Source organism: Vidua macroura, chromosome 2 (assembly GCF_024509145.1).
Source record: "Vidua macroura isolate BioBank_ID:100142 chromosome 2, ASM2450914v1, whole genome shotgun sequence".
NCBI lineage: Eukaryota > Metazoa > Chordata > Aves > Passeriformes > Viduidae > Vidua > Vidua macroura.
In genome coordinates, this window is record NC_071572.1 from 45084366 (window position 1) to 45100867 (window position 16502).

The 16502-nt window shown below is 35.9% G+C and overlaps 1 long non-coding RNA gene across 1 annotated transcript; it reads left to right on the forward strand.

The window, feature by feature from the left end:
- The first annotated feature begins 320 nt into the window (after positions 1-320).
- Positions 321-1900, forward strand: LOC128803685 (uncharacterized). Its single transcript, XR_008435806.1, has 2 exons — positions 321-597; positions 1772-1900. It is a non-coding gene; the product is annotated as an uncharacterized LOC128803685 (long non-coding RNA).
- Positions 1901-16502: the final 14602 nt, after the last annotated feature.

The following is a 16502-nucleotide window of genomic DNA, read 5'->3' on the forward strand; positions in this document are numbered from 1 at the left end:
GAACTGTTTTGAGCGCATAATGGACTTACGCACTGCCAAGGAGTGCTTATGAACTCATTTATATAAACCCATTGTGCAAGGCATTAGGAGTGCTTCTGTTGGCTGAAATGTTATTTTTTATCCCCATTATTTGCAAAATCCACACTATAATCTTTACATCAACCTCTCATCTGCTTCTGTAGACTGAATGTCCACTGCTGTGTGAAACACGTTTGTTCTGCTGCTAGAGCACCTCACACAAAGGGAATCCTGTTTGTGACATCAAATACGGTGCTGTGACGAGAACCAAACCCAGACCAGCAGACAGTCAGGTGATTCACTCCAAGAAGTATTCTTGTTCTAAACCACAACAAAACCCCACTTCTCTTGCCTCCTACCCCATGTATTCCAGTCACATTCCAATCCATTGTTTAAACACTGAAATAATGGAAAAGTCCCCTGAAACCTGTACTATGCTTGGCAGCAGCTACACTGTTCTACCTGCAATAATTTAGCTTAAAATCCCTGAATTGAAAAGGCATCTGGTCTTGAGAATGAAGCTGAGGAAATTACAAGAGAATTGGTGAAAGTGACATCCATAGAGATGCCAAAATTAAGGTGCAATTTAACTAAGAATTACAGACTATTTAAAAAATGGTACAATCTAACATCAGCACTAGGTTGGAAAGGTTGCATAGATGAAAGTAGCTGGTTTTAGGTGGTAGGACTCTTTCAATCTTCCTGCACTTAGCTTAGCACTTGCCCAGCAAGTTTTGTGCCTTCTCTTTAGTCACATTCAGGACAGGTGTAGTCAAATATTTAAACATGGTAGTTGTCCGTTTTCTTGACACCCCATCTCTTTTGAAGCTGCCAGTTTACTCTCCTCTTGGTGCCATTCTCAGGCCTTTTCAGATTCTTCTGAGAATCTAGCTTGACTCAAATTTATGGGAAAGGAGCTACTGGTCCAGCCACTATCATACTGAATTCTATTCAGCATAAAAATGCTAGTTTGCAATCCAGGAGTCAGTGAAGTGGCCATTGATGGAAGGTGGGAGTTAACAGCCCCCTTCCTCCCCCTCCAGTCTGAAAGTCTACTGATGGTTGGAGTCATTACACTGTTATATACACTACTTTTTCAATTTTCCAATTATATTTGAATGTCACACTTTTCTCATGTGGATAATGGATGATCAGTGAATACATTTACCTAGAGTCACTATGCCAACACTGTTTTTTCTGTCTTAATTTTCATTTTTATTCATCTAGCTGCAAGCTAAGACTTGATCTTTTTCTCTTATTTGTTTTCCCAAGAGAAACACACATGACTATGCTATTGTTTCCCCATGCTCCACAGGTAGTATAGAAGCAAGCACAAATATTGTTGAAATGTACAATGTTCTTTTATAAGAAAAAGAGAAAAAAAAAAACTGCTTTCTGATTTAAAGATGGTTTATCTCTTTTGGCAAATTTTTTTTATGCTTTTGAAAGTTTGCACTGTTTGGCTTCTCAAATAGAATGCACAGGTAAACTATGATTATTACTAATCTCATGAAAATCACTCTTTCAATATTCAATATAAAATCTTCAGTACTTTTCAACTATACAACATAGACATATTAAAAATTATCATTATCTAATCAACGTGCTAAATAGGGCCTTCTGTTTCACAGTTTGAGACACATGTTGCTAATGGAATAATATCTTCTCACTGTTTAGTTTTATTATATTTAATTTATTGGATTTGTTAATAATGTTGGGATAATTTCCCAGATATGTCTAGTTCCCTTAACAGAGACCATGAGGAAATTTGAAAAAGACCACATTTGAGTGTCTCCAGCCTATATTCTGCAAGTCAAGAAATGAATGAAAAAGCTGTGGCTGAAGAGTGCTATGGAATAAAGTATAAACTGACACAACCTTATTTGATGCAAGAGAACGTGCATCTTATTTTATTGGTAGATCAAGTATGTTTGGACTGTTTTAAGAAATAATTCTAAATAAGCCCTAAATAATTCTAAATAAGCCCTAAAGCCTGTTCCAAAACTTTCAGGCCCTCACAAAAAAGGGAAAATTTGAATGGTGATAAATAGTAAACAATAAAGAAAGCTAACTCATGACCCATACACTGAATATGTAAACAGTCCACATAACAAGTCTAGTAGTGGTGAGTAATTAATAGTCTACTGTTTGTGGCTGTTTGCAGTTTTTTGCTTTTGTTGGAAAATACTTATGGTTCTGAATCTATTTGCATGGACATAGAAAACTCCTTCTGAAATACTTCCTATTAGATTAGCTACATATTTTTTTTATTCTTTTCTTACAAGTCAGAATGCTTCATTTATGTACACAGAGGCAGCAGAATGTTTCCCACATTATTCTTCATTGAAACATGTTGATTTGTTTGAATACAGCTGACTCATGTCATAGTTACATGAGCAGCTCTTCTTTTGTATTATCATAGTGAACTTGAAAATCATTATGAAAAAAAATTGCAAGATAGCCCAGAATTCTGGTTTTAGAGAATTTTGAGGTACATAAAGGCAGACATAAGCATTGAATTAGATTGATAAACTTTTGAAAATAAAAGTGTGTGAAAATGTCATATCCATTGTCCTTATAATGATAAAATTGAAATTCCATTTAAACCCATATTTATTAAATTTTTCCCCACTCTACTTTTTTTTTTTTTTTTTTTTTTTTAACTTTAAAAACAGTCTACTGTCATGGCTTAACCCCAGTCAGCAGCTAAGCACTGCATAGTGGCTTGCTCACTCCATGCTCCAGCAGGATGAGGTGAAGGGAACTGGAAGGGTAAAAATTGGTTGAGTGAAGAACAGTTTAATAATTTAAATTTTAAAAAATGGAATGAATAATAATAACAACAATTATGGTAAATTGTAATGAAAAGGAAAATAACCAAATGAAAGAAATAAAACCCCAAAAAAAGACAAGTAATGTAAATGCAAATAATGGTACACAACCAAACAAATAATGCCCATCCAGTGTTTAAGCAACAGCCTCCAGGCACACCTGCTCCTCATCTATTGCTGATCATGATGTCACAGATATATATTATCTCTTTGTTCAGCTGGGATCATTTGACCCATCTATCCTCTCTCTCAACTTCTTGTGCACCCCCACCTTGCTCACTGGTCCAGCAGGTTGAAAAGATCAGCCCTCGTCTCTGTGTAAACCCTGCTCAACAATAATGGAAATATCCTTGTGTTATAAACACCATTTCCAACACAAACCCAAAACACAGACCCATATCAGCTACTGTGATGAAAATCAACTTTACCTTTGCCAAAATCAGCATATTCTCCACCACTGATTCTATGCCATTTTCATCCTGCTGAGGTCCTACACTATCCAGTATTTCCTCAATGACCACCACATCACTCCTCAGCCTTTGATAAATAAAAAGATATCATTTCCTTAGTCTATGGGCCACCCATGTGAAATGTCAATAAAATATCCATAAATTGTAGAATCATAAAATCATAGAATCATAGAGAGTTCTAAGCTCCATCCCCTTCTCTGGAACCAGGACAGAGAGAAAAGGCAAAGTTTAAACTTTCACCTTCATTCTGTTAGTCTTCCAAAGACTGGGAGAATGTATAAGAATTCTGTATTTTCTCCATGTATACAGTATACCACTCAGCTCTCTTAATGGAATAGCACTCTTACAAAATAGCTCATATTTTGTCTTACTGGCTTGAGTTACTCTACACTATTTCTCCAGTTCATAAACATGTCAAGTATTTGTTAGGTATTACATTTTTCAGTAGATGAGACAAGGAGACAAAAATATTCAGGTGAAATCTGTAGAATGTTAATGAAATTCTTCACTCTCACTAAAAAAAGAATTGACTGAATAGACAGCTTTTTGGGTTTCTTCATCATAAGTGAGTGACTAGAATTACATATTTTAATAGGAAATATCTCTCCTGAGACATACTTCTGGGGGGAAAAAACTGCACCAAAACACCAAAATACACAAAGAAAAAATACCCCCTCAAACGCTTCTAGACATTTAGTGATTGTGACTTAATAAAATGAACATTAAACCCCATAAACTTATATGGCTGCAAGAAACATTCTTGCTTGTCTTAGAATTTGTTTATGGATGTTGCATGATACCAAAAAATGTGCCAACTCAATGCTTATGTTATATATTTTTGGTCTGTAAAATATTTTAAAAAGGTAGATTTGGCACTGAGGATGTTGGCATAATTATTTTTTTGTAAACTGAAAAGCTAAATGGAAAAAAAAAGTAAAGGACAAAATGATAAAAATCTGGCAATTATAGAAGACATTGAGTGGCAGGAAAGCCTTGGAGGTTTTTTAAGTACTAGTAGTTTGTAATGGAATAAGGAAAAATTTATTTCAATTTTTTTGTCCAAATTAAGGCAATGTTATTATTTAACAGGGAGTAATTTTTTTTTTTTTTTTTTTAATATTACAGAATCAATCTGTAACAATCAGGTTGGAAAAGACCTCTAAGATCATCAAGCCCAAACTATACTGAACACCACCATTTCAACCAGACCATGCTTTCCATAAATACCTCCAGGGAGAGTGACCCATCCAGTCCTTCCCTCAACAGTCTTTCCATAAACACTGTCAGGGACAGTGACTTGATCACCTCTATCTGTAAAGAAGCTCTTTCTGATGTCTGACCTAAACCTACCCTAGTGCACTTTAGGATTATGTCTTTTTGTCCTATTGCTGATTGCCAGGGAGAAGAGGCCAAACCCCACCTGGTTACAACCTCCTTTCAGGTAGTTGTGGAGAGGGGTAATGAGGCAGATTTCTTCCCTGAGCCTCCTTTTCTCCAGACTAAACAACCCCAGCTCCCTCAGCCACTCCTCATAGGCCATGCCCTCCAAAACCTTCACCAGCTTCACTGCCCTTCTCTGGACACACTCCAGCAACTCAATGTCCCTCCTGTTAGGAAAAGGACAATCTGAAAAGAAATGTGAACACAAGATAATCTCTGCTACTTATCCTTGAAGCCAGGGATACATCCTTACCTCTCTCTTATCTAGCAACATAAAATGTATTGCTCAGGGTCCTTTGTCTAGATAAGAGAGAACATATTTTAGCTGCTGGAATATACAAGCATAGTCTTGTTTTCTGGTCCATGAAAAGTGAAAGTCTTTCAAAAAGGCAGCATAAAAGAAAAATCTTCTGGCTCTCTGGCTATAATCAATTTTATAAGCTTCTGGCTAAAGCATCCACCTAAAAGATGTTGGGTCAGACTTTCAGATTGAGTGACTGAGCAGTGTCATCCTTCAGCTGGAATGAGTGGAGTACTTGCTGAGTTACTGAACAAAAGGGACGCACAATGCACCAGGTCACTGTGTCTTCTACAATATTGAACACTGTAGTGATTTCAGTCAAATAACTATCGGACTGGGTTTTGTGATTAACATAAGCAGAAGGTGACCTATGTTTTACAACCTTGAATGGTTTAAGAAGAAAATAAATATCTTTCTGAGAAACTGTGCTAATGTATAGGGAGCTTAGTATGTCCTGTAGAAAGTGTAGGATGTTTTTATGATCATATTTCCTTTCAAGGACTCTGATACTTCGGCAGGTAGTCAGCAACTGGTATATATTCTGAGAAACTTTGGGGGATTTTTGCATATACTTATTTTTTAAAAAAATATATATATAATTTTAATAATTTGAGGATCTCAGGGTCTTGGCATCTCTGTATGTCGGGATGACCCCAAGACTGTAAAAGTTCTTGTTTCCTAGCCTGTACAGCCAAAGAAGGAGTCAGAATGAGTAGGATCGACTGCTCAAGGTTGTTTATTTTTCCTTATCTATAATATTCTTTCTCTGACCTGCCGAGATCTGTCTAGCAAGGAGGCCATGGCATTCTGCATGTCCTCTCGGGTGGTGTTTACATTTTATACTAGAAATTACATGTATTATACTTACAATATTGCGCCAATACCTATCATCTATGTTAGATAGTGTGTTTCTACCTTAAACCAATAGAAAAGTGTCACCATCACACCAAGACATGGAGGACAAAAAGAAGGAGAAGAAGGCTAGGACACGCCCAAATCCCTCCATCTTGTACCCCTGAATCACATTCTAAAAACCCCAAAATTCTACTTTTTACCCTGTGTCAATGCAGCTACTGCACTACTCAAACCCATTTGGCTTGTAATTCCTCATACAGAGTTGGCAGCTTTTTCCACAGGCTAGAATCAAAGCCACAGGTGTTTTTGACTTCGTGCCAAGGTCTCTGAGCCCCCTGCCAGGGTCTCGAGACAGCCAGGGCAGACAGAGGGATGTCCTGGACTCTGACATGAAGATTTTATCCTTAAAAAAATATATTTTTTTAGTATGTAGCACAGAGCAGGAAGCAAGAAAACCTTAAAAAATATTTCTTTCACAGCATGGCTCTTTTATGCCTGGAATGTGTGAACTCAGATTTACCTGCTTGTCATTTGGTTTTGCCTAAATGAATGTTCCTATTAAATGGCAAAGCTTATGAGCTCATTATGAGAAAATTTTGTATTAAAAAGTAACATATCATTAATAAATAGAGTAATTATAAATCTACCTCCATATGTGAGACTGAAGTTAAAATCCTTTTCATAATACTGATTTATCCATTTCTACTATTTTCCAATCACAAGATCACTCAAGAATTGCATGTTTTTTGATTGCTTCAGATTTCTTAATTTAATGCTTGTAGCAGTACCATTTTTATTCATCTCCTAAATATTGTCATGTAAGCAAAAATTAATTGACTTTCGATAGGCTTTAATATAATATTTTGACCAACCCTCTTCTTCAAAGTTTGCCAAAAGGTTCCACATGAAACCAAAATATTTTGATGAAAAAGAAATCATGAAGAAGAGAGAAAGAATTTGTTTACTCTTGTGGAAGTTTCAAGACTGAACTCTTAGAACATGTCACATATATAATGGTATATGCTTTCCACACAGAAGAAAAAAAAATCCCCAGAAAGCAAACAAACAAATAGTCTCAAGGTTAAAAAGAAGACAAGTGCTTAGAATCAGGATGGTTTGCCTTTGTTTAGCTTTTCATTTGTTTCTTTCTTTTGTGAATTGCATAAAATGTATCAGTTATCTGACTTTGGTGAAATCCTCTCCTGGTTTCTGTTTCTTTCACATAAATGTACTGTTTCCTTGCATAAATCCCTTTGCCATTTGGAATGATTCTCTCTTTTAACACTAAGAGAACATTGTGCACAGCACTGAGAATTACAAAATCTAAATTCCTCAGAAAAAAAGAGAAAAAAGTCTACATTTTGACATAGTGTTTAATAATTTTTCATGTATTATATGTCATCATACCAAAGGGAATTTGATAATATCTACATTTTGACAATGTTTCCTTAATTAACAAACTTGCTGTGATGCTGTGACTGTGGGGCAGACCAGTGTTTATAATTTAGGCCTGTAAACTATTGAATCTAAATTTGTGCTCTGTGCAGGGGTAGTATGGGTTATTTACAAGATGCTGTTAGGGCCACTGTAATCTCATCAGGGACACATCAGAAAACTCAGTTCCTCAAGCAGAGAAAAACATGGTGAAATTGTTAGCTGCTGCAATCTTAAATTATGCATGATTGTTGACAGCTCATAGTGTGAACAAATGCTGTAATGCTCCTTTACAGATTTTCATTTTTTTTCTAACCCTCCACTTTATTTATGCTGTTCAGGGTGATGGAGAGATCAAGTTGTAGTATTCCCAGGGTTTAAATTGCTTTGCTTCATTTAGCTTTTTAGAAGCTGTGTTTATTTTGCTATACTTTATAACCTTAAGCTACCGTTCATGTACAAACACTCTTTGTGAATGTATAGCACAGCAGGAGATACAGTTTTACATAATTTCACTGTCACTAAGCATCTATCAATGAAGAATTTATTGTGCTGTCTACTGTTTTTATGCTACATCCATTCTAGAAGAGTTAACTACTCTTTCAATAGGAACAGATGGAAAAAAGAACAGATTAAGAAAGACTTTTTGATTAATTAGTTTTACTACTTTGGATGCTGGAAGGTTGGAGACCTTGGTTCATGTTACTCTGACTAGGTTAAAGAAAAATTACAGAGGAAATCTGTCCAGGAACTGTCAGAATCAGAAAGTCATCCTTGTCAAATACGCCAAACAGATTCTATAAAGCTCTTCTATGTAAACCTTCCTTTACTGTTCAGAAAAAGTAGGAAACAAGGTCTCTAGCCCTGCTGTCTGCAACATAAAAAATTCCAATAATCAAAGCTTTTTTTCCATCTGTTCCAAGTGAATGAAGATAAGGCTATTATAAATACAACTCTGATGCATTAAGATCATATAGATTTCAGATAGATAGAGACACTGTGCTTATTTTTAATAAATGAGATGAAAATCATACCAGATACAGTGTTCCAATTTATGTAAAACAAAACAAAAAACAAACAAACAAATGAACAAAAACCAAAAAAACAAAAAAAAAAACAACAACAAAAAAAAACCAAGCAAAAAAAAAAAAAAAAACACAAAAAAAAACCCAAAAAACCCACAAAAAGAAATACCACCCAGCCACATTTAAAATAGAGTTTACTGCATGATACATCAAAATCATAGAATGAAATATTGTCTTGGTTTAGAAGAGGTATTAAAGAACACCTAGTTCCAACCCCCCTGCCATGGATAGGTTAATAGTCCACTAGACTAATTTGCTCTAAAACCCCATTGAACCTTGCCATTAATACTTCTGGAGACTGTGCATCCACAATATCTATGGGAAACCTGTTCCAGTGTCTCATGATACTCACAGTAGAGAATTTCTTAATGATATCTGGTCTAAATGTACCCTGTTTCAGTTTCAAGATGTTGCTCCTTGTCATGTCACTACACACCCTTGTAAGAAGTCCCTCTTCAGCTTTCCTGTAGTTCCCCTTTAGGTACTGGAAGGCTGCTATAAGGTCTCCTCAGAGTGTTCTCTTCTCCAAGCTGAACAACCCCAACTCTCTCAGCGTGTCTTCAAAGAGCTGCCCCTATCCTGTGCCCCTATTCATGCTGCTCCTCTGGACTCACTCCAGCAGAACCACATCCTTCCTACATTTGGAGCCACAGAGCTGGGTGCAGTACTCCAGTCAGGGTCTCACTAGAGTGGACTAGAAGGGCAGAATCATGTCCCTTGATCACTGGCCAGGGATACAGTTGGCTTTCTAAGGTGTGAGTACACATGATGGATCATGTTGAGCTTCTCATCCACCAACGCCACCAAATCCTTCTCCCCAGCACTTCTCTCAATCCTTTCTCTGCTCAGCTTGTATTTATACTTGGGATTGTCTTCACTCTGGTGTATTTTGTCATGTCTCACTTCATGAGGTTCACACAAGCCCAGCTCTTAAGCAGCATCGCTCTGGATGGCATCCCTTCCCTCCAGTATGTTGACTGCACCACACAGTTTGGTGCTATCGTCAGACTTGCTGAAGGTGAACTCAGTTCCACTTTCCATGTCATTGGGACAGTGTCAGATGCTTTGCACAAGTGCTGATAATGGGTGTGTGTAAGATTCTATCACGCTTCTCTCTGCATGACTTGAAAAACTAATGTGAAGATATTTAATTAATATCAATACTAATTAAGCATATAAAACCTACATATTGCTTTGAAACATTTTTAATTTGACTAACCTTTTGAGTTAACTGTTTAGAAAAGCTTTTATATTTTTTTTTCTCCTTAAATTATCATAAAATCAGCACAAAAATAAAAATGGTACAGCGGGTTGTACAATGAATGAAATTAAGTATACAGCTTTGCATTTGGGTAAAAACATTCTTAAGACATCTTCAAAGATCTAATTTATAATGTAAAGTGCAACTATGACCGGTGGTCAGTTATTCTATGAGTGTAAATGTTATTATGCCATGTCTGGAATGATTAATGAATTGCTAAACTAAGTCTATTGGGAGTCAAACTTCAAACAAAAAACAAGGCATAGTTACAGATTTCCAGGCCTCAGTATGCTCCCAAAATACAGGTAATATTAAGGTATGCTCAAATTGAGGCAGCAAAAGTGTCTAGTCATGCATACAAAACTTTAAAAAAGCCCTCACTTTTCTATGTAAAAAGTTAACATGCATATTTTATATTTTCTGTCAGTATTACTAAAAAAATATGCATGATCAAATACAACTTTTTCTCCTTCATTTTTTTCATTCTTAATTATTTTTTCTTTGGAACCTTAGTTTACTCACACCTTCTGAGGATAAGATTCAAAAGTAAACTTTTAAGGCAAGCAGTGGTTGTGATCCAACTCTGTTATCCATACGTTTTGCACTTCTGTTGTCTTTGGGCTGCTAAGTTGTGTGTGCTTACACTATGTTACAACTCAATTTATATTGATTTATCTGACTGATACCCCCTCACTAAGTGAGGAACATTTAAAATAAGAGGAAAAAATAGTTAAACACCACTGCAAATTAATAAGCAAAAAAAAAAAAAAAAAATTGTATTATCATTGCTTTCTAAAAACAAAGACCTGCAACCAGATTGGTTTTATCAAAGAAGAAATAAATTCTATCTAATAATGATCAACTCAATATAAGAAATATATTGCTGGTGGCATTCTGAAATAAGTTTTTCAGACTAAAACCTAACTTGAGTATTCTTCCTCTTCATATCTGACACCTTGTGTTATTCTGTGTTTTTGGCCTCCAAGAAAGAAAAAAATGGCATTTATTTCATTACTCTGCACTGAAATCAACCCATAAAATAATAAAATATAAATATAACCATATAAATGTTTGGTGAGTTTTGTATTTGAAAAATTTTATGAGTTCTAGAAGAACCAAACAAATCAAAATAAATGAAATAATGATAAAACAAAAATCCCATTATTCTGATGTATCCCTGAGGCTTGTCCCAGAAGGTGAACCCAAGAGATATATTTGTCATCAGAGTGAGTTCTGAGTTTACCATTCAAATGTCAGGAAAATTATTTTTTAATAACTAGAATCCTAAAATCACCAGTGGGGAAGGCTATTTATTTCAGCTGCAGTGAAGCCTTTGTTCTCTGCCAGTTCCTGAAATCATTATTTGAAAATCATCTCCATAATAGATGAGAATCTTCTATTTTTGGAAAACAACTACTGCATATAACAGTTCTGGAATCCTTACATGCATGAAGAGTGCTAGTTGGAAATATAGTAGAACAAAGATGTACACATAATATTTTTTATATATTCTGTATTGTATGTTTCCATCACAGCACAGATTTATTTTTCACAATTTAAATAACTGCCTAACATAGAATGCATTCAGGAAGGGGAAAAAAAGTCAGATTACCTAAACTCAGCATCTCTTTTGCACTCAGGCTAAGAGATAATGCCTACACAACACTGAAATTTGAGATTTAATTTTGTCTAACCTGACAATACACAGTCATCTATTAAAAAGCAGTTTGTCCCTTTGAAGTGAAATACAGTACAGCAAAAAATGGTAGTTATCTGTGGTCCTCTGTGAGATGTATTGCAATATCAGTGGGAAAGACAGCCTATGTTAAAGGCTTCCAAGGCACTAAATATTTTATGGAGTGCAGTTTGAGTTCAAAAGATAAGGAGTAATGCTGGGAAATACTCTGACATGCCTCCCTGAAGTTCTCAGTTCATTCAAGCTATTCAGCTGATGGAAGACTACTAATACTGTGCCATAATTAAAAAAAAAAAAAAAAAAAGCAGCTGGTGTAACTGTAAACTTTTTAATCTGACACTGGACCTGGGGATAGTAATACAAAACACTGATTGAAAATCTTCTGGTTTAGAATTAAACAAGAGTAATATGGTTCATGCCAGTCAAAACTGTGACAAAAAGTTTGATTTTCTTTTTATGAGAGTATAAATTTAGTTCACAAATATAACACTTGTTCAGTATTTGATTTCTTCCTTCAAAACCTTTGATTAAAAACACCTGTACACACACAGAACTGGCATAGCACAATATGACTAAAATGTGCTCTAGATGCCTAATTAACATCTCAAATCCCACTATTAGTAGAATCTTGATTGAAGGGGTTGTTTTTGGCAGGACTGAATAGAAATCACTATTAAGTCCTATGAAATACAATGTTTCCTCTGGGAATAATCTAGAAAAAAATAAGTTGCTATTGCTAAAACATAAGTATGATATAAAGATAGATGAAATTATCTTAAACTAGAATTTTAATAATATAAAGGGATCTAATGAGTTCACCTCGTGTTACCTCTTCAGCAAGCTGGCTGGTAATGTAGTGGAGAGCAATTACAAGGCTTATTATAGAGAAAGCAGGAAACAGCCTTTGAATATGGGGCTATAACCTTGAATAATATTCAGTATTTGCAGCAGATAATTAATTTATTCTTACCTCCCTCTATGACTTTAATGTTGGGAAAGTTAAGTAAAAATTTTGACCATAAAACCAAGTATAATATGTGCTTTTGTGGGAAAAATTCAAATTTCTACTATGATCTTTGATCTAGAGAAGAGGCTGCATCACAAACTATTGAGTCAAGGGTAAACCTACATATACTTAGAGATGAAGCATGTCAGAAATATTTTAGAGTGGAATCTTAATCTTTTGAAATCATGAAATATCCCTCACTTAGTGACTTCAGCAAAATGAGGGAATAGTCAAAATGAATATAAGAGTTTATGTCATATATCAGATTTTTGAAGAGGATCTAAATCAGAATTTCAACATTATGTTCAGAATTCAATAATATGCTACATCAGAAATAAAATAAAAATTCAATCTTAAATAAATATAAAGGATATGAAAGAGAAGCAGGAGTAAAGGAAATCTATTGTTAAGATTGGAAGACTCAGATAGTCTTGGTGGAGTGACAACTGTCAATATCTATCACAAATAATTTTTGCTTGAGTATCAATGGAAAAGAGTTAGCAAAGTGTCATAAATTTTCATCATTGCACACTTCTCAGTTATTGCATTATGAATACCAGTGGATTGGAAAAAAGCATAAGGAAAAACAATGAACAAACAAGCTAAAACATCGAGGCAATGAGCTGAGGAATTTTTCCCCTGCAGAACCTAAAAGAATACCTTTTTTTAATGTGCACTCTCAGTAAATACTCAGCAGGAGGTACATTTGTATTGCCTGTGAGATTAACAAGGTGATGCAATGCAGCTTTTCTTGACTAGCTTCCATGATTCTTTGGAATATTGTATTTTGCAATAATTTTCTCTTAAGGATAAAAACATTTGAAAATGGTCATGAAATAACCTGTCTAGGAATGGAATGACGTCCTATTGCCACTGTTTCAGAGAAAGGGGAGCTAACCAGTATCAGCTAAAAATATTTTTTTCCATAGATATAGTGGTATCTATGTGCCAAGAGTGAAGATGTAAAGGCCCATTTGTCTTAAACTATGTCTTTAAAAAAGTGTTATATGACAAAGTTCTGAATTATTTCAGCATAACTCCAGTACAACTAACCCACGTAAGATACTTTAATGTTCCTTCTTATTAACAAAACCCACTAAAATGCTAATTAAGGCTATGTATGTAGCTCTATTCAAATTATCATAAAGTTTAAACTAAATCAATATTACAAATGCTATTATTGATGAACAAGCATCAACTTCCATGGAATTTCATTGTCTATAGATTAATATTTGGCTGCCAGTCTCAAATTTCTTTCAGCAGTGAACAGAAGGAGGTGACATTTGAAAATTCATAGTATTTTTGTAGCTCGCTTTCCCAGGAAGAAAGAGCTCTCTGAATGTCAAGCATCCTAAGCACTTTAAGGCTAAGTCTGGACATCCAGAGTTCTGCTTAACCTGAGACAGTCAATAACTCTTTCTTGACAGTCAATAACTCCTACTTGATTTATAAACACCAATTCCCACCTTCTGCTCACCTCCCATATTGTGCCATCACAAATGTTTAGATTATACTTACTCTTTCCATTTTAAAATGGCATGAATTGCCCTGTGGAGATGTGGATTTGCCTTCAATGTCTGCAAAAGAATGCAGAAGTGACCACCTTAAGTTGAAGTGGCTGCTTGTCAATACTCACATGAAAGCAAATTAATCTCATCAATAGGAAACTACTTTGCCCTGTATGTGGTTACTCCAGGAAGCATCCTGGTTTTTGGAAGCAAAGATGCTCTTTCTTCATTGGAAAGCTGGGAAAAATTTCCTGGAGTCAGTATCTGGGATTTGTAGCAGAACAAACAAGCAGAAAGAGAGACAGCAAGCTAAAAATATTCATCCTGTCATTTCACTTTAGAAACAACATAGAGCAACCTAAAGTAGAGTTCATCTCTATGTCACCTACAGGAATAGTTATAACTTAGGCATTCCTTGGGAGACATTCATTTGTTTGATTGCTCTTTAAAGACTGACTATGAAGGAGATAGTGCTTCATTGTTACTGTTACAAAGGCTTCAAAATGAAGTAATGAAGTCTTTTTGCTGTAGTGTAATTCATTGCTTCCTGTTCTGAGTTGTGTATATGCAGAGAGAAGAACAAATTTTTTAATTTCTTTCAAATCTTTCTCTGCATTAATTCCGACCTTTTATTTTTTTCTTTTTTAATTTTTTAACTTTTTTTTTTTTTTTTTTTTAATAAATCACTCAGTTCTTTCAAATATTTGGTTTTGGTCTCAATGTAACAGACATCTTACATCATTGCACTTGCTCTTTTCTGGATCTGTCCATTGCATCCCATATTCTCAAGGCTCATAACCCAAATGAATCAAACCCCTGTGATGAAATGAACCAGAAGTATATATTTTCTCCTATTATTCTTCTATTACAGACAATGGGGACTACTTTTAGGTTTTCTGATTATGGTTATTTTGTGGTTTGGTGAATTTATTTTTTTTTTATCAACAGCATGCACATTTCTCTGTCATGTCCATCTTGTCACTCATTATAACCCACAAATCCTTCTCTGAAAAACTGTTACCTAAACACTTTTTTCCCCCATAATATTCCATTGGTTTTAACCTTGATTGTAACCTTTATTTCTTCCTTGTTGCATCCAGGGTTTGGGTTCAGATTAGGGATTCTGTTCTATGTTAGTTAACTGAGTCCTCTGTACCCCTGTGCACCCCCCGTGTTTCTCCCCCCCCCCCCACCCCCACCCCGCGGTGGTTAGCTCCAGGCTGCCTGCCATTGGAGCGTCCCCCTGCCACTCCTGTGACCACTCCCCTGTCCAGTCCTGAGAATTCTGTGTCTGGCACCCCGTTCCCATGACCCCACTTGCCCCGAGTGTCCGCCCGGCCACGTTCCCATTAGCCGCTGTGGTCCGCGTCATCGCCACGACGCCTGCCCCTCATTGGGCAGGAGGGCCCTCGCCCTCCCTGTCACACCTCCTATATCATCCCACTACCCCCCAGTCCCATCGTCATTTTCGTCCACATGGAGTTGGGAACGGTCTGCAGCTTCTCCATCGCGGCTCCCGTGGCCATTAAAGCCTCCAGCCGCCACACAGACCGATTTGGACGATTCCCTTGCCTCTTTATGTCCTCCCTCTCGCCAACGGCAAAGCACGGCCAGCCCGCCCCGGTGTGCAGCAACAGAAGAGCCCGGGAATCGCGACAAGCACCAGCCCAGACAAGAAGCCAAGGCGCCCAAGCCGGGCACTCAGGAGTTGACCAGGGCCGAGAAAAATAATGCATTGTAGCTCTTCCTGTTGAATTTCTTTCCATTTTTCAGCAGATTAATGGTCTTTCATGGCTGCTTGGAATTTAAATCCTTTCCTTCAAGTATAGTTGTAATCTCTCCATTTATACAGAAAGTTGAAGACCCAAGAAGAATTCAATACAGAAATGGAATGTATTGTAGAAAAAAAAGCTGTTCTCTACTTGTCTAAGCTGAACTAGTATTAAAAATCACCTAAAGAGTATCAAAGCAATATTTTCCTATGACTATGGAAAGGGAATAATCACATTTTGAAATCACACAAGATTCCCAAAATGTACATGGCTTAAAAAAAATTATACTAGCTGTTAAGTATAAAGGCTTTCTAAATAAACATTTGTCATTCAATTAAATTCAAAATGAGTTCTCAAAATCAAAAGTAGTAGAAAAATACTCATAAAGACCTTTCTTCACAAATGTGGATTACTCTGTACTAGGGCATTTGTGATTCTTAGGAAATTTCACCTGCTCTCATAATTTTTACAATTGTTAAATTGCAATAAATCACTGAAATACAGACATTGAAGTACAGGGGGTTTTATTTATCACTGAACATCTTTGCAATCTCATAATCAAGAAAAATGTTATGGATGATTCTTTCTGCTGGGGTAGCAACTCTTAGAACAGCAACAGAAAGAATGTTAGCAATTAAAAACTGATGAAGTGAAAGGAATAATTTAAAATCAGAGTGGAGACATGGACTCTGATATTTAAGAATATGTTATACTTCAATATGGTACACATATATATTCTGATTATTTAATTCTTTATTGATTTTAGTATTTTAAGTGTGGAAGAAGACTGAGAGATTCTGGTCAAATGTGTTTTTATGGCTAGAG